The sequence below is a fragment of the Gopherus evgoodei genome, chromosome 1 (assembly GCF_007399415.2).
Source record: "Gopherus evgoodei ecotype Sinaloan lineage chromosome 1, rGopEvg1_v1.p, whole genome shotgun sequence".
Lineage (NCBI taxonomy): Eukaryota > Metazoa > Chordata > Testudines > Testudinidae > Gopherus > Gopherus evgoodei.
The window spans coordinates 3,646,075-3,671,027 of record NC_044322.1 but is presented as its reverse complement, the minus strand read 5'-3'; the positions used below and the strand labels follow the sequence as shown (position 1 = coordinate 3,671,027).

At 46.8% G+C, this 24,953-nt stretch overlaps 1 protein-coding gene across 3 annotated transcripts in view; it reads right to left on the bottom strand.

Annotated features, from left to right (window-relative positions):
• The window catches only part of ARAP1 (ArfGAP with RhoGAP domain, ankyrin repeat and PH domain 1), a 195,015-nt gene extending 170,307 nt beyond the window's left edge, over positions 1–24,708 (bottom strand). Inside the window, exons 1-2 of one of the 3 annotated variants that reach the window (XM_030556485.1) lie at positions 24,642–24,708; positions 24,259–24,401 (exon numbers count right to left, since the gene is read on the bottom strand). The gene's annotated coding sequence lies outside the window, so the exon portion shown is untranslated. Of the gene's footprint in view, positions 1–24,258; positions 24,589–24,641 lie in introns of those variants that run through there. The other 2 variants (XM_030556495.1, XM_030556476.1) reach the window with 2 other exon arrangements.
• Positions 24,709–24,953: the final 245 nt, after the last annotated feature.

Below are 24,953 nucleotides of genomic sequence, written 5' to 3'. Positions count from 1 at the left end.
TTTTGAATATGTTTATCTATCTATATGCAAATATGCCTAGATTACAATAATTAAATGTGACAAAACTCATTCAAAACTTGAAACAATTGTCTGAATGTGTTTTTAATGCTAATATTTGCATCTGTTTGACATTTTATCTAAGTACTTTCCCAAAGTCTCAGATAAATTACATCTTTCTTGGAGGTTATTTTTAAGTTGTGCAGTGGTTTGGTTTTATTTTTCATTTAATATGCTAACAATATAAGCAATAGGCTCTTGGTACATTACACAGCATTGTATGTGTTTGTTGAACAGAGGCACTTGTGGTGTGAGAAGCATTTCTCTGGAGTCCAGACCTTGACTCTATCTTAACCAAGAAATCTGGACCTTGACAAAAAACAATTGACTAACCCTGCCTTAGCCAATTCCATCTGGGGCAGGGGGCAAGCCATCTCTCCATCCCCCTCCAGAGCTGACTTTCAGAAAGTATCCAAACAGTCAAGATACAGTGGCTACATTTTGGTGGGGGGATGGCGGAAGGGCGAGGGGGTAAATCTATCATTGATACCCCAGAAGGTCCCTCAAAGCTCATCTATTTCCTTGAGGGTGCCTGGCAATCCACCACACAGGACAGAACCCAGCAGTTCACTCAGCAGCTGGCATGGGGGAAGTTTACACCACGGGTAGGCACAGGCCTTCAGTCTCCAGAGCTCTGGGTCCTTCCACCAGCACCTCAGTGCTCGTTAACTCGCTGGCCCAAAATGGTTTTTGTGAGCAACAAGAGCCAAGATTACTGGGGAAAAAACATCCTTCCCCATGGCAAAGGGCACTGCCGCACCATCCGGGCCCCTCCCAACAGTGCGTGATTTATCCCTTGTGACAGCCACATCCTCCAGCCCAGCTGGAGCCGGGTTATTGCTTCACATCAGCCTGATGTTCACTATTCCCAGCACTGTGACCCTGGTACACTTTGCAGTACCGGCCTTCCAGAGAGAGGACTTTCCTGTTGCTATAAATAGGCAGATCACAAAGCCTGCCAATCACTGTCACATTTCACTGACTTATGCCGCTGTTAACCCTCTGAGGACCCTACCACTCATTTGCAGCATTTGCTGAAATACCAGTAATGCTGCCGCTTCTTTTGTGTAATGTGTGCAAAGCGGTTTACACACAGGGGGCCAAGTCAACCCCTGGTGTAACTTCACTGATGTCAACAGAGTTACACCAGGGATGAGTTTGATCTCTGAATTTAACTCTCCCATCTCATGAGGCACCTTAGTATTATCCCCATTTTACAGATAGGGAAACTGAGGTTTATAGATGAAAATCCACTCCTTGAACTGCACCCAGAATAACAGAAGCCAATTCATAAATGAATCCGGATGAATATGGCCCCATTGTTTTGCAGAGCCATGTTCAGCTGTTTAAAAGTTCTGCTGAGGTCACGGAGACCTCAGCACTCCCCTCTCTGAAGATCAGTGCCCCCTAGGCCCAATTCAGAGAACATCACTATTGTACTGATACCCCTAAGTTGTCTTCACTCATAGCCCCAATAGGCCACAAAGGCATGGAGAGCTGCTGAAGGTCGACTTCTGAGGGAGAGGGTACCATCTCCAAGCCGGGCAAAAATGGCAGGGGAATAAAGATCACCCCTACACCTGAGAATCCAGGACCAGCTGATGATGTGCTAATAAAGTTTGCAGATGATACAAAGCTGGGAGGTATTGCTAACACAGAGAAGGACCGGGATATCATACAGGAAGATCTGGATGACCTTGTAAACTGGAGTAATAGTAATAGGGTGAAATTTAATAGTGAAAAGTGCAAGGTCGTGCATTTAGGGATTAATAATAAGAATTTAATTATAAATTGGGGACACATCAGTTGGAAGAAACAGAGGAGGAGAAGGACCTGGGGGTATTGGTTGACTATGAGTACAGGATGACTATGAGCCGCCAATGTGATATGGCCATTTAAAAAAGCTAATGCAGTTTTAGGATGCATCAGGTGAGGTATTTCCAGCAAAGATAAGGCGGTGTTAGTACCGTTGTATAAGGCACTGGTGAGACCTCATCTGGAATACGGTGTGCAGTTCTGGTCTCTCATGTTTAAGAAGGATGAATTCAAACTGGAACAGGTTCAGAGACGGGCTACTAAGATGATCCGAGGAATGGAATGGAAAACCTGTCTTATGAAAGGAGACTCAAAGAGCTTGGCTTGTTTAGCCTAACCAAAAGAAGGTTGAGGGGGGATATGCTTGCTCTTTATAAATATATCAGAGGGATTAATATTAGGGAGGGAGAGGAATTATTTAAGCTTAGTTCCAATGTAGACAAGAGCAAATGGGTATAAACTGGACACTAGGAAGTTTAGACTTGAAATTAGACAAAGGTTTCTAACCATTAGAGGAGTGAAGTTCTGGAACAGCCTTCCAAGAGGAGTAGTGGGGGGAAAAAGACATATCTGGCTTTAAGACTAAGCTTGATAAGTTTATGGAAGGGATGGTATGATGGGATAGCTTAATTTTGGCAATTGATCTTTGATTATCAGCAGCTAAGTATGCTCAGTGGTCTGTGATGGGATGGGATCTGAGTTACTGCAGAGAATTCTTTCCTGAGTGCTGGCTGGTGAGTCTTGCCCACATGCTCAGGGTTTAGCTGATCACCATATTTGGGGTCGGGAAGGAATTTTCCTCTGGGGCAGATTGGCAGAGGCCCTGGAGGTTTTTCGCCTTCCTCTGCAACGTGAGGCATGGGTCGCTTGCTGGTGGATTCTCTGCAGCTTGAGGTCTTCAAACCACAATTTGAAGACTTCAGTAACTCAGACATAGGTTAGGGGTTTGTTATAGAAGTGGATGGATAGGATTCTGTGGCCTGCTTTGTGCAGGAGGTCAGACTAGATGATCATATTGGTCCCTTCTGACCCTAAAGCCTATGAATCTATAAGTCTATGATCCAAAAGGCCCCCTAGCCTGCAAACCTCATCATAAAACAGATGGCACAGTTTCCGTGCGCAAGTTTATAAGACCCGGCTGGCCCAGTTACTTCACTGGGGACCAACTTTCAGTTTGTGACTTCTCGGCAATGAGGCAACACCCAACCATAGCAAAAAGACAACCCTGCTGAGAAAAGTCATTCCTTTACCAAGGAAGAGCCGACACCTCAGGGATTTGATCATCTAAGTGTGTCAACTAGGCACAGCCAGAAGAATAGCCTAAGAACAACTAGGGCTAAATGGGTCAGGAATAGATGGCGGCTGGGAATGAGAGGATGGATTCTACCCCTCAAAGGATGGAGATTCTGGAGCAGCCTCTGCATAGCAGCAGTAGAGCCAACAACCCAACTAGCTTTAAAACAGAGCTGGATAAAGTTATGAAGAGGTTAATATGTAGGGCCGTACCAAATTCACAGTTCATTTTGGTCAATTTCACAACTAGAGGATTTTAAAAATCGTAAATTTCATGATTTCAGCTATTTAAATCTGAAATTTCATGGTGGTGTAATTGTAGGTGTCCAGACCCATAAAGGAGTTGTGGGGGGGTCGTAAGGTTATTATAGGGGAGGTTATGGCACTGCTATCCTTACTTCCGTGCTGCTGCTGGTGGCGGCGCTGCCTTCAGAACTGGGCAGCTGGAAAGCAACAGCTGCTGGCCGGGAGCCCAGCTCCGAAGGCAGCACCACCGCCAGCAGCAGCGCAGAAGTAAGGAGGGCACGGCATGGGATTACCACTCTTACCTCTGCGCTGCTGCCTTCAGAGTTGGGCCCCTGGCCAGCAGTCGTCACTCTCCGGCTACCCAGCTCTGAAGACAGCGCAGAAGTAAGGACGACAATATCCCAACCTTTCTAAAATAACCTTGTGCCCCCCCCCCACAACTCCCTTTTGTGTCAGGACCCCCAATTTGAAAAATGCTGGTCTCCCCCATGAAATCTGTATAGTATAGGGTAAAAGTACACCAAACCCTAGATTTCACGGGGGAAGACCAGATTTCATGGGTCACAAGGCATTTTTCATGGCTGTGAATTTGGTAGAGCCCTTTCATATGACAGGGCAGCCTATGATAGTGGAGGACTGGACTCCACGAACCCAGAAGGTCCCTTCCAGATCTATGATTCTCGGATCACGGCTGGACAAGCGGTGAAACATTGGACTCATCTGGATCTATTGTCTGTTGTGAAACAGCCTCATTAAAGATTGTTCATATGGGGATAAAAGGGGGCAGGGGGAGGAGAAGACATATCCAAGTTTCTTTAAATCTGTATCAGGAAGACAGGCACCTGGGGATCTAGAGAAGGCTCTAGGAAGAAGCTCTAAGTAAAGCAGAGAGAGAGTCTCTTATGGGAGGATAAAGTTTTCCTTATCCACTAGAGTTCCTTGTTCAGCATCAGAAGAAAGTAACACATTCTGTGATTCTTTGGCGTTGTCACATGACTGGTGCAACCCTCAGTTTCTGAGCTCCGAGACCTTTCCCCCTCACTGTGTTTCAGAGCCGGGGCCCAAAGGTCTATGCTGCTGTTTTTAGTCTTGCAATCCCTGCCCCACAAGATCCAGGCTCTGAGACTCAGTGCCACAGATTTTTCTTTGCAATGTAGACGTACCTTGTGCGTGTGCATGTGCCAGAGAGTGTGACTCGTGTGTGTGTGTGCATGTGTGTGTGTGAATGTGACAGCGTGAGTACGAGTGCTAAGAAAAGATTACTTGGTTAGCTCACACAGCTCCATGACGGGTCTGAATTAGAAACAAAAAAAAATATGCTAACCTACACTAGGGTTTTTGGTTTCCTTGGTCTGTTGCTGCAGCTGCATAAAAATAGCTACACTCAGCTAATTTAAGTCTGGAAAAAAAAAACAGCATGTGCATGAACACACACACTCACACATACAGACACTTTCGTGACTAAAAAAATCTTTCCTGATCATAACAGAGCCCGGGACAGCACCATCCTAATTTATCTATTTTCGCAGGGTAGCCAATTTAGCTTAAAAAACCAGCGATCACTTCCTTCGAGAAACTTATAGCATAAACAACGGGTCTTAAGCAAGCAGATTTCACCAGGAGGAGCAGGAAGCACAAAATCCAACTTTGCATGCAAGCACCCAAGCATGTTTCCCTGTCTGTCACTCATTCAGAAGTGGACATTACAGAGCTCGGAACCAACAGTCCCTCAGATTGCCCCCTCTTTGGAGACACCTGCCTTCACACACACTATTTGCAGTGACACAAGTTGCACACTGGGCCACTCTATCAATGGCCCCACTATGTTTTTCAGGAACTATGTATAAAACTTTCCAGAGATCTGCATTTGGCCAAGTTGTGGTGTATTGATTTTTACAGGAAAAAAGAGGTTCTGTAACTTGACCAAGGTCAGACAGCCTGTTACTAACAGAGCCAGGAAGAGAACCCAGGAGTCTTGACTCCTAATACCCTCTGCCCACTAGAAACATGACCAGCCAGAGTGAAGAACAGAAGCCAGTTCTTCTGGCTCTACCCACTAATCCACCCTGGCACATACTCAACACTCACAAAAGGAGCCATAATTCACTTTTCCTTATAATACAAACTCGATCAAAATGCCCAACACAGGCACTTGCTATGGACAAGTTCTCAAATGGCAACTTCCCCCTTAAAACACCATGGGACATCTCTTTTCTTTTCCCAGTTCAGCTCACCCTTCCTGAAAACCCACAGGGGGAGGAATAGTCCTTGCCTACCGACCGAATGGGTTAATTTAGATTCCTTTTATAACCACGTTTATGGTGCTCCTCACCACAGGATCTAAGAGCCTCTTCCAAGCAGCTTTTTAGCCACCTAGATTTGAGAAGAGAAGGTATGACATCCACTCCTAGCATGCTTCACACCCCAAAGGGTCCTGACAGCGATCTCAAACTACTGGACATGGTGGAAGCTCCATCACCTGAGTCATTTAAAAGGTGACTGGACAACACTCTAGAAGATCTTCTGTAGGGAACAAGCTTACACCACCCCAAGATGTAGAAACTAGATGATACAACCGGCCTTTTGGAATCCTAGCTTCTGGGGTTGTATGCTCCCAAAGTGCTTCAAACCTGTCCAAAGGCACTAGCTCACCTGCATTGGGAGTGGCACATAGAAGCTATTTAAGATTATTTACTCTTTGTAGTACGGTAGTGCCCTGAAGCCTCAAGCAATCTAGAGGCCCTATAGATATACAGATGGACAGACTGCCATAAAGGGAAACTATGCACAAGAGCATAGGACAGGAGGTGAAGAAGAATTCCATTCACAGCAGAAACTGCTAAGGGGAATTTTAGGCCAGAAGGAAGTGGTTACCAGAATGGAATTCGGACAAACCCCCCGGTTAAGATCCCTAACTCTCATGCCAGGAAATCTTTAATGGGCACAGTAGTCGGGACTTCTGTTTATGCCACATCAAAAAGACAATACCTCCACCAACATGCTGCCCGCTATTTCCGGGATGTTGTACTGGTTCAGCATAAACTCTCACAAATTTGTGCACCGCATGTGTATCCATCTTGGTTAGAGATACTGTGAGAATGCTCTCTGGCGCTGTCGTCTGGAACTTCTGCTTTGGCTCCTCATGGAACCGAGCAGAGTCACAGGACAGGGAAAAAATAGAAATTAAACAAACTTTTTCATACCTCAGCAAAAAGTCAGCTGGAGATTTAGCTGAAGGTTCCGGTAATCATTGATTTTACCCAAAGCAGTTTGCCCATCCCAGTCACAGTAAGATGTCATGACACAACATCACTGTGACGCAGTAGTGTGTCCTGGAGGACAAACAGAAAATTGTGGCAGCTCTTACACAGAATCTGCTGGGACAGAGATCCTGCTATTCCCAAAATTAGTTATGTAGCCCATTACACTAGCTGTGTGTGCTCATTATAATAATCTCGCTCCCTCTCATGCACCAGCAGAGGAAACCCATGGCACTCCAGCAACCCAGTAGAGCTGTGTTTCAGCCAGTGAATGAATCATAGGTCTTTCCATGATATCTCTACTCCCTTCTCTTTTACACACAAATACACTCAGATCTCCTGGCACCAAAGACACACCCCAGTTTACAGCTACCTCTTTTGTCAAAAGACTCCCACTGAATTCCTTCCAGTTTGCAAAGAATCATCAATGTACAATCCAAGCAACTGACTTCAAGGCTCTTTCACTTACATCCTAACCCAACGTTCTGCAGCTATATCCCATAAGGTCTATTTATTTTAACCAACAATGCAAATCTAAAACAACACAGTTTTATGCAACATAGAATTAACCCGTGAAACTTGCTGTCGCAGGATATGAATGAAGCCAACAGCTTGGTTAGATTTTTAAAGAGCATGAGCTGTTCATATAATAAGAGTATACATCTGCCAGCTAGAATAAAAATGAGCCACTGTGTAATTGCGAACTCCATAGATCCTCATGCGTAGAGCAATCGCCACATGGAATGGGAAGAAATTTTCCTCCATGGCACAGTATTGATTAGTCAGGGAATTATGGAGACTGGACTACTTCCTCAGAAGCATCTGACGTTGGCCTCTGTCTATTGCAACATGAAAGTGCCCGTGTTCCAGGAGTCAATTAAGCTGGATGAACTTGGTAGGAAGAGCTCCCGTGACTGTGTTTGGAGAAAGGAGCAGATACCTGATTCCCTGGAGGAAGGGCGGGTGTTTTCTCACCTCAGTGGTCCATATACTGGTCACTTCTGGAGTGAGCAGATTCAGAACAGAACAATTAAATTAGGGACTGGGACAAAAATCTTCTCATTATGGTGATGAGTTTCGCACCCCTCTCTGTTTGCAATGTGCTCTGTAACCACAATGAAGAGACTTAAGAAGCAAAGTGTTAGGGGAAGGAATGCCATCTGTAAATGGATTCTGGCTGGAGTATACAACTGCAAGGGTCATGCTCATATTGGGACCAGTTCTGCCCCCACTGAAGTCAGAGAGTTTGGGATTGGTCCCTCTGAGTCAACAGGGCACCAAGTCTGAGGAACATCTAAACCAACATGCCTACTCGAAAAATGAAGCCACTTCTCTCATTTTGCTAATAACTTGGACAAACTTTCACTCCCATGTTACCATTTTCATTTTGGGGAAAACTTTATAGAAACCACTATAGAAATAACCCTGCATCAACCAAGAATGAACAGACCCGGAAGGAGAACTGGAAAAGCTTCAAGATCCGTGTAAGTTATCCAGACCAAACGCTTGTGCTTTACACGAAGCCAATCACAGACCGTGTACGCTGAGTTCTTGTGCACCGATAGCTGGTTCAATTACAGCACAGCTGGTGAAGCAATGACATCACATATGTAAGAAACTTCAGAACATTCCCACAGCCTCACTTCAAATGGAGTTAAGTGATAAGCAGAAATCAACAGCTCGTATTGCATCTTCCCATTCACTAATCTCTCAAGTCATGCTAAGGGGTCCCGGGGCTCATTACCAAATGAAAGCAGGGATGTTTTTAAGATTTGGGACACTCGAAATTCTTATTTTGTTACTCTGTCATTGCTGGAGGGCTCTGCAGCGCAATAGGACCCAGCAGCACCCTGGTGTTAATATCGTGCATTCAGAGAGCACCTTTCATCTCAAAGCAGTTTGCACACTTTCCTAACCTGATAAACAGATTACAAAGGGCTCATTATCCACCACCTAAACCTGTGACTGCCAGAAGCTGGGACTGGCCAACAGGGGATGGATCACTTGAAACTGTGTGTTCTGTTCATTCCCTCTTAAGCACCTGGCACCAGCCATGGTCAGGAGACAGGGTACTGGGCTAGCTGGACCATTGGTCTGATTCAGTATGGCTCTTTTTACGTTCACTGAAATGCAGCCACTTCTGGGGTGAGAAAGATTAACTGTCCTTCACTATCCTTCCAACTAAAAAACCTGAGAACATCTTTTGTTAACAGCATCTTCTAGTCACCAACGTCCGGGTTATATTGTCTGATTAGAGCCAGCTCTGAAGCCCACCGTCATCAACAGAAGTATGCCTACTGAAGTCAACGGGCTTTGGCTCAGGCATGTTGACTGTACGCTCCTAGGACAAGGAGCGTTTATTTCTCTGTGGTGCCAAGCTAACTGTTGGCATTCAGCAGATAATACCACCACTCATTTCTACGCGCTTCCCACCGCAAGAAATCAGCCCCAGAACTGACCAGCCCCCTAATGGGAAAGGCAGGAGCTGTTGTACAAATTCCCACTACCTCCCCAAAGCACCCCAACTGCTGATCAGAGGGGCAGGGCATCAGGTTTGGCCGCCTCTCTCGCTTGCAAATCCCACACACTATGGGTGAGCAAACTCAGGGAGGCACTGATAGCCCCCAGAAACACACCTTGTTCCCTGCGGAGCCTCACCTTCTTGAAAGAGATGGGGGAGGAGAGAAGCAGGTCCCCTCTCATGCTCCAGACACATCCAGGGCCTAATTTGTGCCAGGGCTTGCCAGGGCTGAGCCCTGGCACCTCCAGGCCTGGCAGTTCACAGCCTCGTCACCTCCGGGCCTGGCAGCTCATAGCCCCGGCACCTCCGGGCCTGGCAGTTCAGGGCCCCGGCACCTCCGGGCCTGGCTGTTCAGGGCCCTGCACCTCCGGGCCTGGCCGTTCCAAGCCCCGGCATCTCCGGGCCTGGCAGCTCATAGCCCTGGCACCTCCAGGCCTGGCCGACCAGGACCCCGGCACTTCCGAGCCTGGCCGTTCTGAGCCCCGGCACCTCCAGGCCTGGCAGTTCATAGCCCTGTCACCTCTGGGCCTGGCCGTTCAGGGCCCCACCACCTCTGGGCCTGGCTGTTCAGGGCCCCGCCACCTCTGAGCTTCCCATGTCAGTTATGAAAGTAAAAACATTGCTTGAGCACCGACACCTCTTTCATTACAAATTAAGCACTGAACAGATCCCTTCATTTGGGACCACAGAGTTCTTATTGGAGCTTCTGCTGGTCCATCCATGGCTTCTTTGCTGAGGATGCCAGCTACTGCACGCTCACAGTAATTTTACAATCATCCAAAACACAGCAGTAGGCAGCAGAGAGGGAAATCATTCACCAGAGCCCAGCTGTTTTCACTCTTCAGATGTTAACAATTTAGCCCAAAAGAAGAAGTCAAAGAAAATTCCAAAAAGAAAATCTGCATCGAGAGACGGTTGGCACTGCAGCGAAAAAACAAACCGGGGTTGTTCCTGTCATAAACAGATTGTTAAGGGTTAATGTCTCTTGTACCTGTAAAGGGTTACAAGCAGGGAACTGGACACCTGACCAGAAGACAAGATACTTTTAAATTTGGGTGGAGGGAGAGACCAGACATTACTACAGGCTCTCTAAGTTTCCTTTCAAAGAGTAAGTAAAAACAGGCAGTTTAGGCTTTTTGATTGTTTTACTCTATTTGCAATTGTGGATCTGGCTGGTTAACTTTTATATGTGTAGTTGCTGGGAATATTTTGATTTGTATTGGTACTGGGGGGAAAGTCTCTTTCTGGTGTCTGTAAGCTATAGGACCCTGTAATATTTACATCTTGAAGTTACAGAGATAATTCTTTACTTTTTCCTTTCTTTTATTAAAGATTTCTTTTTAGAGAACCTGATTGATTTTTTTTTCTTGTTTCCCTTGTTTTATTCCAGGGGATTGGGATAACTCACCAGGACGGGTGGGGGAGACGGGAGGGAGGAGAGATAGAATCTCTCTCTGTTTTCCTTGAATCTGCTTGCCTCTTTGTGGAAGGGAAGGGAGATGCTTCTCTGAATGGTGAATTAAGAGGTTGGAAATGGTTTATTTCTTCTTGTTTTAAGAACCCAAGGGATCTGGGTTCTTGGGGTCCCCAGGGAAGGTTGGGGGGGTCAGAGTGCCCCAAACACTATATTTTTGGGTGGTGGCAGTGCTATCCGATCTAAGCTGGTAATTAAGCTTAGAGGATTCAGGTGCTAGTATCTCATTTTCTGAACTCTAAGGTTCAGATCTGAGAGGGAATGCTATGACAGTTCCAACATCCAAGGAGGACTGGGCATCTCCTTAACCACTTCCTCAGGGGCAGAGTGGACTTGCAGTTTTTATTAGCCTGTGTCATGGTCTTCATGGTTTTTTAAAAGCCTCCACTGGGCTGTGAGCTGCGTGGCACAAAGAAGCAGATCCCTTGAGTTCCAGAGCCACCCACTAATCTCCATTTCCCTCCAGAGACCAGGGCCCCTGACCAGCCCCCAATAAAGGAACAGGTTCCCCCAAACCTCCACAATGTCAGCAGGCAAAGATTTGTCCACTGGGAGCTCTACAAGTAGCTGAAAAACAAAGAGAGCAGAGCCATACCCCCCACTCCTCCCAAACAAGACAGCTGCAGCTGATGGCCCTAGGGTGGCCCTGCTGGAGAGGGTGGCTGCTGACACAGGAGATATCGAGCCCACAATACAGCTGACTGTCGCCTCCTCTCTGCCAGCACAGACAGGACAGGTGAATCAAACAGAAAGGAGAATCTCATCGGTGGAAGATAGGTCCGAGGGCTCTCCGCCCAGGCACAGAGGAGCCCCAAAGCCCGGCAGCTTGACATCCCATGTTCCAGCAAGGTGAGAAGCAGCTCTGCTCCCGGCAAGCTGCACAGGAGCTGAGCAACTGAGCTGTACCCCCCGTGGACCGACGGAGCAGAGGAGAAGTCCAGTGTAGGTTGCTGAGTTAGGTGAACAGTGATTTCTGCCCTCCCTGACACCTCCTACTTCCTTCCTCTCAGTCTGCCCTTGCTGGTCCCTTTCCCCCACATCCCCTGCCTTTCTCTTCCCCACCCCCGCACTCCGCAATCTCTTTTTCCTTGCTGTGCTATCCCCACATCACTGTAAATCCCCCTTCAACTTCTTCAGCCTCTTCCCTCACCCGAACACCTTCTATGAGTCCAAACCCCAAGGATGTGAAGTCTGAAGTCAATGAGGAAGAAGACAATTGTTCAATTGGATTGGTTGGGGGTGTTCTTTGGTGCAGTCATGTACCATATGCGGCAGCAGTGAGATTCCCTCCCATGCGCTAAATGTTTATTTAATATGGGGAAGGGAAACAATGTTCGATTAGAAATTGAAACGGGAGGGGGATAAGTGGCCCTGGGAAAGTAAAACCCAGCACATACAATGTCTCACTCAATGCACCAAGCCGTATTACCACAACTCTGGCCCAGAGCTGGTTTGGCACACTGAAAAGATTGCAAATTAGGGAGTAATACACAGGAATATCCTTGACATATCCAGTTAGGAAATAGTACATTTGCAGAATGTGTGCTCCCTTTCCATCTCCTTAGAATGTAGTTACCGTATATACGCGTTCATAAGCCAAATATTTTTGGTAAAAAAGTGACATATCAAAGAGCGGGGGTCCACTTACAAATGGGTCTACACCAAAATTTGATGATTTTAAATTCTATGGAATCATTGAATTGAATATCTAATACATTGTCATTTTGTTTACTTGGCGCGCCTGCAGGTACAGAGCCCCTAAGTTCCCAGTGTCCACGGTTTGCTGTTCCCAACCAATGGGAGCGAATTGGCTGGGAACAGCAAACCGCGGACACTGGGAGCTGAGGGGCTCCATGTCTGCAGATGCTCCAAGTAAACAAAACATCCCGACCTGTCAGCAGCTTATCCTAATGGGTCGGGAGCCAAAGTTTGCCAACCCCTGAAATACAGGGTCGGCTTATGAAAGGGTCATACAGTTTTTGCTATTTTTACCTAACCATCTTGGAGGGTCGGCTTATAAACTAACCGGCTAACGAACGAGTATATACGGCACTACTTTACTGTATGGGAAACATAGGATGCCTGATAACCAATAAATGTTGGCTTCATTTTGTTTCTAGTGTTAAGTCTTTGATGATTGTTGCCATTTCATGGTGATCTTCTATGCCTGGTACGAAGTTTGCTTGTTATATAGTAGAACAGGGGTCAGCAACCTTTCAGCAGTCGTGCGCCGAGTCTTCATGTATACACTCTAATTTAAGGCTTTGTGTGCCGGTAATACATTTTAATGTTTTTCAGAAGGTCTCTCTATAAGTCTATAATATATAACCAAACTACTGTTATATATTAATATATAATATATAACCAAGTAAACAAGGTTTTCAAAATGTTTCAGAAGCTTTATTTAAAATTAAATTAAAATGCAGATCTTATTAGTTTAGCGTGATCCTTGCCCTTGCTTTTCCTTGCTGTGTTTTCCAGTGTCTGGTGGCACATATTTGGATACTTTAAGCTGCACACAGGCTTCTGAGTAATCAGTTGATAACCGTCTGACAGGAGGTCAGCAGCTGGAACCCTAGATCGGCAGCTGAGGTGAGTGGAGCTGGTGGCTGGTAGGGCTGAGTAGGGCCAGAAGCCTGGACCCTGTCTGGTAGGGGGCCTGCGCTGAAACTCCAATTGGAAGCAAGGTGAGTGGGGCTGTGGCGGGGACCCCGGCTGGTAAGGGGCCAACAGCCGGAACCCCAGAGCGGCAGTGGGCTGAGCGGGTCAGCCTGCCCAGCTCTGGGGTTTCAGGGGTGGGCTGAGCATCTCCACCAGTCCACCTCTGGGGTTTCAGCCACTGGCTCCTGCCAGCTGGGGTCTCAGCCCACTGCCAGCCTGGGGTTCATTCACCCAGGCCAGCAGCGGGTGCTTAGTGGGACCGGCAGTGTGACCCCAGCTGGCAATAGGCCAGCAGCTGGAACCCCAGAGCAGCAGCGGGCTGAGCGGGTCTGTATGTATATATATCTCCTCATTATATGTTCCATTCTATGCATCCGATGAAGTGGGCTGTAGCCCACGAAAGCTTATGCTCAAATAAATTTGTTAGTCTCTAAGGTGCCACAAGTACTCCTGTTCTTTTAAATGGTAATGAAGCAATTTAACAGGCATTCACCAACCTAGTATATACTGTCCATTTCTGAATTTACTGACAAAGCCAGCTGTGCATGACTGTAATATTTACTCAAACATATTAGTTTACAGGACCTTAGTTTAAAATTTGCCTTAAAAATATTTCATTAGTGTGTTGTTGAAGATTATAAAATCAGATCTCTAAAAAATCCTTGCATAGCTTTTTAGATGCACAATCTGAGTATTCATCTCTAGCCTTAAATGCCTGGATCTCCAGACATACAGTTTTTTAAATAAATCCTTCAAAAGACCTCCCTTCTCTAAAATACACATGCAAGCCCGGGCTCCCATCAGTCATACGGGAACCAGTTTAATAATACTGCATAAGGCCCCATAAATCCTAAAGAAGGCCCTGTTCTACTGTATGTACGTTCTGTGATTTTAGGTTTTGTTTTAATTTGTCTTTTGTGCTCTTCCTTCCCCCTCTCCGCAGCCCTCTCCTCCCCATTCCCGGGAAGCCGGGCAAGTGGCAAGCATCTGGCAAAGCAATCCAAAATCTGTGGAAGAAGTGTCTGAGACATTTCAGCCATAGGCTGCGCCTGCTTGTGGGTTTCTGTGCAGAGAGGAGGGATGGGATGTAACAGCAGTGGTTCCTAAGGTGCGGTCTGCCGTGAACTATGCAGGGAATCACCCTAGAGGAGTACTGCAGTGGGGCCGGAACGCAATATTCCAGCACTTTTGCCGCCTGGAGGACACCATTTTGGGAGCATTGTGGTAGTACCAGTACTTGCCCATTCAGGACTATATCTTTTAGTTAAAGTGAAAATAAGGGCGACAAGATAACTTGTAACCATTGCAGACTGTTTACTTTTGGTTCCTTTGTGAGACTTATTTTAATAAAACAATACTTTTTTTTTTCAATAATAAGCCAACCTAACTAATAGAACTTAGGTATAAAAAATGGAAGGGGTCCAGGAAATTCAGTCAGATGCCAAAGGGGTTCTTGGAAGAAAACAGTTTGGGAACCGCAGCAACAGAGCAAAGGAGCCAAACATTCCATCACCTTCGTTTGTAAGGCTACATACACAAAAATAATTCTTAACTCGGCCAACTGGCCCTGAATCTTCAGTTTCTCTCCTGGAACGTAAAGAGCCTCAACATTCCAGTTAAAAGAAAAAAGGTGTCGCCATCATTAAAGAAAGCAAAGGCAGCTGTAGTGCTTTTATTGGAGACACTGAAACCTTTTGTGGGTTTTTTACTAAGGGTATGTCCACACTACCTGCTCTGCAGGATCGGCGGGTAGCGATCGATCTATTGGGGATCGATTTATCGTGTCTCGTCTAGACATGTTAAATCAATCCTCGAACGTGCTCCCCGTTGAGAGGTGGAAGCGGAGTCAACGGGGGAGCTGCGGCCGTTGATCCCGCACCGTGAGGACGGGAGGTAGTCGAAATAAGATACGCAACTTCAGCTATGAGAATAGTGTAGCTGAAGTCGCCGTATCTTACATCGACACCCTCCCTCCCCCCACCCCCTAGTCTAGACCAGCCTAAGTTATCTCTCTCCTGTGACTGCTGAGGATTTAAGTGAGGTGCTTGATCCTTTTGTGAACAGATCTAGCTCAGCCTCAGGATCATAAGCCAGCCAAACTGGAATGGCTCTGGAGTTGCACTTTAAAGATCTGGGATTATGTGATAGCTGCATTTATACCTCCAGTGGGGAGGGATTATTCCTACTTTTGTCTGGTACATGGGGCCTATTCCCATGTCGATTTCTTTTTGCCGTTCGGGGACTTGGTTAATTCTGCAAATGACTCCTCCATTAATGCAATTGCTATCTCTGATCATGCCCCTCATACTCTTCAAAGAGCACCAGATCCAGGTGAGAAACAGCCATGTAGATAGAGATTTAAATCTTCGCTTTAGAGCTGAATTCACCCCACTCAGGCAGGACTTCTAGGAAAAAGCTGGCAAGCTGCTGGCATACTCAGAGCCGGGGCTAGACCTAAGGGTCTAGCACTGCCACTGGGCAACTGCTCATGTACAAGAGACCTCTCTGTGTAGAATCATGGCCATCTATGACAATCATAGTCAATTATGCCCTTCAGCTAAAGATAACAATAGAGTCCTTTAATTTCCATAAAGATCTGTACAAATTAGATACAAACCCCTCGGCAGATGCTTTAGATTAATTCTTTCGCAATACTACATGACTGCAAATTTCTGTAGCCCACTATGGAAACCTTGACGCATGCCATGGAGGATGATTTAATCGAGGTGACTAAGAATATGAAAGTGGGGACAGCCCCTAGGTCAGATGGCTTCCCTGCTAAATTCTATAGGCACCTCCTTATCTGACAAAATGCTTAAACTGTTTAATGAGTCACTCCTAGAAGGCACCTTTTCCCTTATGCTGAGGGAAGCCCGAACATCAATTATTCCTCAACCAGGAAGAGATGCCACACTGTGTTCCAGTTAGATGCCAGTTTCATTTATTAATAGGGACATCTAAACGTTGGCAAAAGTTCTCATGACGAGACTGGAAAAGGTTCTGTCATACACCCAAATCAAGTTGAGTTTGTCAGAGGCCAACATGGCTCTTATAACCTTCGACAGCTCATTGATATGATAGCAGTGAAATATGATGACCACAAACCACAAGTCATATTAGCCTGACATGCAGAAAAGGCTTTTGATAGAGTGGACTAAAGTATGTGTTTTAGACCCTACAAAAATGTGGATTTGGACCCACATTTAGTTCCTGGATCCAACTGTTATATTCTCACCCACCCTCTCAGACAACAACCAACAACCTGACCTTGGAGACCTTCAGCCTTTGAGCTCCTGGCAACAGCTGTATGAGCTCATCCAGATATATGAGGCGTACAGCTTGGTTCCATGGAGTATATATTGATGTTATATGCAGACAATACCCTTTTGTATATATCCAAATGAGGAACCTCTATTCCAGCCCTCCTATCACTAATTCAAAAACGTGGAGCAATAACGGGTTACAAAATCAATTGGGAAAAATCGTAACTATGGGAAATCTCCTGGGTGTCATGTAGTGGGGCTTTCTCCTCAATGGAATTCCCACAGCCAAAATGATGCAATTAAAAGTACCTAGCTATAAAGACACATTTAAGGGTTAAGACAATGCAAATGAATATTCTACCTAGGCGCCTATATATTCTAAAGCAGCCTACTGGTATGTATCCCTCCATTTTATTTTAGAAAATGTATCAACATTATTAGAGCCTTTCTTTGGGGCCCTGGTCAACGTCCATAACTCTCATTTAAAAAAACCCAGCTCCCCATAGCCAAGGGCAGGCGGGGTTGGGCTCCCAGTCTACAAAACTACTACTGTATTAAGTTTTTATCATGTCACGGATGTCAAATTGGTCCTGGCATGCTAACACCCTCATGCCCACCTGGGAGGAAATTAATGAGTATTAAGGACCTGGGGATTACAGTGGACAAGAAGCTGGATATGAGTCAGCAGTGTGCCCTTGTTGCCAAGAAGGCTAACGGCATATTGGGCTGCATTAGTAGGAGCAATCTCCTCTATTCAACACTGCTGTGGCTACATCTGGAGTACTGCGTCCAGTTTTGGGCCCACCCACTACAGGAAGAATGTGGACAAATTGGAGAGAGTCCAGCGGAGGGCAACAAAAGTGATTAACGGGCTGGGGCACATGACTTACGAGGAGAGGCTGAGGAAACTGGACTTATTTAGTTTGCAGAAGAGAAGAGTGGGGGGAGGGGGGATTTGATAGCAGCCTTCAACTACCTGAAAGGGGGTTCCAAAGAGGATGTCGCTTGGCTATTCTCAGTGGTGGCAGATGACAGAACAAGGAGCAATGGTCTCAAGCTGCAGTGGGGGAGGTCTACGTTGGATATTAGGAAAAACTATTTCAGTAGGAGGGTGGTGAAGCACTGGAATGGGTTACCTAGGGAGGTGGTAGAATCTCCATCCATACTTGTGCTTAAAGCCTGGCTTGACAAAGCCATGATTTAGTTGGGGTTGGTCCTGCTTTGAGCAGGGGTTGGACTAGATGACGCTTCCAACCCTAATCTTCTATGATTCTAATGCATCCAGTTCTCCCCGTGGATTTGGTTCCTCTTTTTGTCCCATAGAAAAAAAATAAAGTGCTGTCAGCAGTGGCTGACCAAAAGGTCTGGGCTATCCTAAGTAAGAGATTCAATTTTATCCTCACGGTCATGCAAAAGCAGCTATCTGGGGTCATCCAGATTTGAAAACTGGAAAAAACCTATAATTTGGAAGAACTGGCTAAGCAAGGGCATCATACAGGTTTTCCAATTAGTCGGGGATGAGGGCTGTGTCTCTTTTCTAACACAAAAGCAACAATACGACCTGCCACCCTCTGTGGAGCAGCAATACCTACAATTAAAATACTTGCTAACATATCGGTTTGGTCCAGCAGCTCTAGGACACTCTACTAGCAAAGAGGAACTCTATTAGTCTGGTAGCCATGACCTCACACTTGGTAAGGCAACTCACATCTTTTCATGTATTTATACCTGCTCCTGTATTTTCCACTCCATGCATCGGATGAAGTGGGTTCTAGCCCATGAAAGCTTATGCCCAAATAAATTTGTTAGTCTCTAAGGGTATGGCTACATTTGGAATTTCAAAGCGCTGCCCCGGCAGTGCTGCGGGAGTGCTGCCGCGGCAGCGCTTTGAAGTGTGAGTGTAGTCAGAGCGGCAGCACTGGGAGAGAGCTCTCCCAGCGCTGCATGTAAACCACATCCCTTACGGGTGTAGCGTGCAGCGCTGGGAGCCGCGCTCCCAGCGCTGCTGCCCTGATTACACTGACGCTTTACAGCGCTGTATCTTGCAGCGCTCGGGGGGGGAGGGTTTTCACACCCCAGTTGCAGCGCTGTAAAGTGTGAGTGTAGCCAAGGCCTAAGGTGCCACTAGGACTCCTCATTGTTTCTATTACTCTGGAGTTCTATGGGAAAGCGAGTCATCTCAGTCCTTAACGGCAATGGCAATGCACAATCTCGGCTATGCCTGCAACAGTGCTGTGCAAGATGGAGGCCTTGTCCTCTGGTGTTTGCTGGTACTGTAATACAGAAGAAGGAACCCTGACGCACGTGCTATGCGACTGTCCAACAGGCCGGCAACCGTGGAAAGTGGTAGGCTGACACAAGTGAAAATAGTGCTTGTCTTCAGCAAGTAACGCTCAGTGGAAAAGTATATCCTAACTTACGTACCTACTATGCTGGGTTTTACTCCAGTGCCAAGACTCTGGTGCCTGAGGGCTGCGCTGATTACCAAGCGCACAATTTGACAAAAAGGGAGGAGTAGGCTAATGCCCAGACCTGAGCAGAGGTAGTCAGACTGGTTTGAGTTAGCAGCAAAGGAAGGAATAGCTCATTGAGGTAGAGAGCAAGGATATGAATCTGAAAAAATGTGGACTCTGTTTCTTGATACATTTGGCGAAAGAATGCTGAGACGAGTCAAATTATGCCAGACGCCCATTCCACCTGACCTCTCTGTGATTTCACATCCTCTTCCTGGCCCTCTCCACCAGTCCTCTCCTTCCCTTTTTGCCTCTATGTGTATGTCTTTATTTTTGTATTGTTATCCCCACCCTAAGGTGTTAAGTCTGTGCAACAGTCTGATTTTGCATTGTCTGGGCATGCAGCTTTTACAAGACATCAAATTGCATAATTGCATAATTGTATTGGCTATCCTGTGACATGTGGTCTTTGGTCCCATATACAAGCTGTAGGTCATTTAACTTTTTGTATATTCTAATGTTTGTTTCTTGATGAAAATTAATAAAAAATTAAATCACAAAAAAAAAAAGCACCCATTGAAAAATCAGACCAAACCGTTGGGCTCAGAAAAGGGCAACTAAAATGATTAGGGGTTTGGAGAGGGTCCCATATGAGGAAAGATTAAAGAGGCTAGGCCTCTTCAGCTTGGAAAAGAGGAGACTAAGGGGGGATATGATAGAGGTAAATAAGGGGGGATCTGATAGAGGTATATAAAATCATGAGTGATGTTGAGAAAGTGGATAAGAAAAAGTTATTTACTTATTCCCATAATACAAGAACTAGGGGTCACCAAATGAAATTAATAGGCAGCAGGTTTAAAACAAATAAAAGGAAGTTCTTCTTCACACAGCGCAGTCAACTTGTGGAACTCCTTACCTGAGGAGGTTGTGAAGGCTGGGACTATAACAATGTTTAAAAGAGAACTGGATACATTCATGGTGGCTAAGTCCATAAATGGCTATTAGCCTGGAAGGGTAAAGAATGGTGTCCCTAGCCTCTGTTCATCAGAGGATGGAGATGGATGGCAGGAGAGAGATCACTTGATCATTGCCTGTTAGCTTCACTCCTTCTGGGGCACCTGGCATTGGCCACTGTCGGTAGACAGATACTGGGCTAGATGGACCTTTGGTCTGACCTGGTACGGCCGTTCTTATGTTCTTATGTTCAGCAGCCACCTCCCAGGGGCGGGAGAATAGTTACCCACATACTGGGCAGGCCCTGCCTCAAGGTTTAAAAAGGTTAATGTGAACTGCTCAGTGCCTCAGTTTCCCCACCTATAAAATCAGGACTACACAGCTCAGAAGGGGGACCCTCTGAGGATTAACTCTTTAGTGTCTGTAAACCACTAGGCAGGCAAAGTGTTTTTGTCCTTTTACCCCTGTAAGGCTATTACACAGTAGAGTATGTCATAGTGTATCTCACCCAGTACACAGGAGAGGGGCTTGGCACGTATAGGGAGATCATTGTGCTGCCACAAATCCCACCACGGCTTACAAAATGCATTCCTCCCCAGATTAGGCAACCCAGACTGAAGAGATTGGCAAGAGACTATCATGAAAATCTCACAGCCTCTAAGTAACACAGGAAAAGGAGTCTGCAGCAGAAGGAGAGGCATGAAAGTGACCCACAGGGACCAGTTAAAATTACTGTCACACAGACACCCTCCCTTTTGATCAGGAGACAATGCACCAGCTAAATGAGTGATCTGGGTCACTGAGAAATAATACCTCACGTTTCCCTAAGCAAAAGGCACTGCAGGCCCAGCGTGGTCAGAGTAGAACCATAGGCCTGGCCCTGGTCCCACTTCTGCCCCTAGCTGACGCTAGGACCTTGGACGGACTCACTCGGGTTTACAGTTTCCTCATTGGGATACAGATCATCCACCTTGCAGGGGGCTTGGAGGTTTATTAACCGTTTAGTTCCTGATCCCTGAGTGAGGCAGGCTCAGGACTGTCTATTATTCGGATCATTTGTTTATCCACAACTGCGTGACTTTGTTTGCTGTGACACAATGGCTTTGAGTGTGTCTGCACGAACCGTTAGTTGGGGTGTGAATCTACCCTGCACTAGCCTGCCATGGACTAACTGTTCATGTGGCTTTTGCTGGTGCACATTAGCAGTTCATTACGTGCTCTGATTAGCCCTGTTTCCGAGAGGACTCGCTGAAAGTGCACTAACCGCTCGCTGCAAACTAGATGTTTGTGCAAACAAGCCCTTCCTGGGGTCCCACGGCTGCCGCTTCTCCACTAGTCCAGATTAGATTTGATCAGTTTACGTGCATCAAGAAGGGGTTTTTTCTGACTGCCAGCTATGCAAATTACAATCGAGATCCGAAAGCCAAGCTGAGTTCCTTGTGGTTCACACATCACCAACAAGAATTCTGGGATAGAGTCTCTCCCAGGCCCCGTGCCGTTTACCTCTCTGACAGAGAAGAGGAGCCAGAACTGGGCCCAAAAGTTCAGAGGGGAATTTCCCCGGCACAGTTACAGTGCGGGGCTGCCATCAAAGGCCCTGCCATGTCCCCTTTACACAAGGCCTATCAGGGTGGGAGGGGAAATGTCAGAGAAGCTCCATAGCACACACCCCTACAGAGATTCCGGGTTGCTCTTGACCGCGGAGCAGCCTACAGACAGCCCTATCTGAGACGGCTATAGATTAGCGCACCCCTGGGCCTGCTCTAATTTATGCCAGGGACTGTACAAAGCTGGTTTACAGCCACTTTAGCCCTGGAGGCACAGCACGGCATCGTAGCTGCCCCCCTCAGTGACACCTGTGAAACCCCACTGCCCCTAGCATTCACTAGCCCTGCAGAGCTGAAAGAGCTTGTGGACAGCAGGCTGGATTCCCCACACCATGAGGAATTGGGCCCTCTCTAAGTTGGTGTAACATGCCCCTTAGCACAGTTTTCACCAGCTCACACTCCTCTTTGCATCTGGCCCGTGGATCACAGTTCTACTCCACCTCTATTAGGAGACCAGCGCCAGACTCTGGAGAGGTTCCTGAAGGCAGGTTTCACTGCTGCTGCAGCATATTTTCCCATGGGACTTTGAAGAGAGTAGGATTCAAGCTATGCTGCACGACAGATTGCACTGCAAGGGTCACAGCTTTTAACCCCACGCTCTGGGGCAAATTCAGAGGCAAGTTTCAGAAGCTCTAGACTGAGTTCAAAGTAGCTCAACAGACACCTTTATTCAACCCCGTCATCACAGGTGTAGCACAGGCTTAACCTCCTCTATACTGAATGGGACCTACCTAGGACCACGAAGGTCCATTTACACTGCAACTGGGAGCTAGCACATTAAAAGGAGCAGGGTAGGCAGGGATAGCATGGGTGGTGACTGAGGCTAGCCACCGGAATACATACCCACAGGCTCCCAGCGGGTTTGTACTTGGGCAGTGAGTCTGAGCTGCCAGCCACAGCTACTCCCAGCTACGCTGCTGTTTTTAGCACATAAGCCCAAGTTGAGCTAGCACATGTCTGTCTACCCAACGGGCTGCAGCATACAAGTACCCGACGACTGATACTCACATACCACTGCATAACTTACACAACCCTCCTGATACGCCGCTACTGAGCCAGGCCTGCGTCTGTAATTATTTAATCAACAAGCACTCCAAGGTAGGAAGGCGCCAGGAGCTGACAGTCGAATTGGAGGATACTGTGAGGAACACACGGGCACTTTAACAGCTCCTTTCACCTTGCCCCGGTGCATCTGATTAGCACCCACATGGCCGAAGTTTGCTCATGCAAATCAGAGTGATATGGGAACTACCAACAATGCAAAGGGTAGTTCTGCCCTGGAGTACAAGGCAGTACAGCACGTTACAATGACAAATAGCTGAATGCATGGTGATGGGAGAGGCCTTGAAGTCTTATTGTCAGGGGGACCGGCATGTGCACTGTGGGTAGAAGCAGGTTGAGATGCCTCTGCAGAGCTACATATGGGGGAATTAGGACTATGGCAGGGCAGGAGAGCTGTGCATTGGCAAAGGAGGAGCAGAGAAGGACTGGAGTAGCAGGGGTATGGAAGGTCACAACTGAGGTGCATTTGCAGAGCTGGTTTGGTGTTCAGATGGCATTGCAAAGAAAGGGGATGGACAGACATGAACGGGAGGCTGAGATGGAAGGTGGCTATGCAACCTGACACAGAGATTTCAACTCTAGTGCCACTGATTTCACGGCCAATCTAGCTCAAGTCACCATGGACCCCTCCGAACCGCCCGGAATTATCCAGCCACAGATTAAATGGGAAGGAGCATCCATTACGTGCAAGCCTATGGGTCTGAGCACAGGCCTGGCAGCCCACCTCAGGGAAAAGTATGAACCTGATCAAGCGATGCAGCAACTCCCCACCACAAACACGAGATAAAAGAAACAGGAACTGAAAAGTGCTTTAAGACAGCTCCTGGATAAACCACCAAAATGAAAAGAGAACACAGCATGACAGCCCACTTGCAACTTCCAGCTCTGAATCGGGCAAAGAAAGGCCAAGCAGAAAACAACCAGAGTCACCTGAAACAGGGTGAATTCTGCTCCGCACATTCCATCCATAGATCTTAAAACGTTTTGTGATGGTAGGGGAGCGGCATGATCCTCACTCTTTAGCCTCACAGCACCCCTGTGGGGTACACCAGCATTATCTCCATTTTACTGATGGGAAGACCGAGGCACAGAAGAGGGGATCTATTTCACCAAGATCACTCTAAAAGAGAACCCCGGTGTCCTATCTTCCAGCCCCACGCTTTAGCCATTGCCCCATGCGGCTTCCCTTTACAGGCGTGTTCTCCGTCTCTCTATTGTGTATTGAATCCTACTCAGTAACAAACATTTCCTACCCGCCTCATGATTCCTCTGCCTCTCTGCTGCTATTTCTCTCGGTGGCCGAATTAGCTGAATCTACAGGAAGCTATGGGATCAGTTGATAGAACAGAGGCTAAGCGGCAAATAAAAGTGTTATCATCCATCCATGCATGCTGTTTTATTAAGATTCCCTATCAAAGGCCTGTCTTATCAAGTTTCCGTCTCACAAATAAGGCAGCCCCTTCACTCCAGCCCCTACACTCTGCCAGGCAATCAAGATGAAGAAACTGCTCCGACACTCAATTCTTTCCCTTCTTCACCCCAACAGGCTTTTTATCCAAGCAAAAAAACCCCATAAGTAAATAATGCAGTACCTTTTTTTTTTTTAGCTGTGATATCTGAATTCTGAAGCCTGGCACTCCATTCCTCCTTCTCTAGCTTCCTCCACTGTCACAGTTAGCTACGGGTGTTCTGCTTGCTGAGGGACTTCCTCAAATGCTGCTACAGCAACCGGGAACTTACAGAAAAAAAAACAACCACCCATACAGGACACTAACAATTGTACTCTTACGAGAGTATGTTGCAATGACTTCCATTTAAACGCAGGCTGACTGCTGCCAGCGCCTTCAGCCACTAGTTTAAAATAATTAAGATGATCTTAAAGGAGGGGGAGGGAGGGAACCTGGCCACCTCTGCTATCGCAGCCCCACGAGTGTGAGAACCCAGATCAGAGATCACAGCCACTCCCACACGCTACCTGAGGCATCTGGGCTAGCAGCCGGCCATGAAACATCACCAGAGCACATACTGCTGTTGACACCCTTAGCGGCAGCCACAACCCTCTCCTGAGTCACAAGGGTCATTCCTGCTCCATGTGACCACAGAGGCAGTGACTCTGTCTGACCCGGGGACTCTCCTTCCTCGTTAGCCATGATGGGTCTGTTTGTCATTTCTTCACAAACATGCTTCACGTCTTAACCAACCAACCAAAAAAGGATTGAGAGAAACTCAGATTCGTATCACTGGACGTGTGTCTTTTTGCATACCCCTTACCAACATGGTGGGCCAA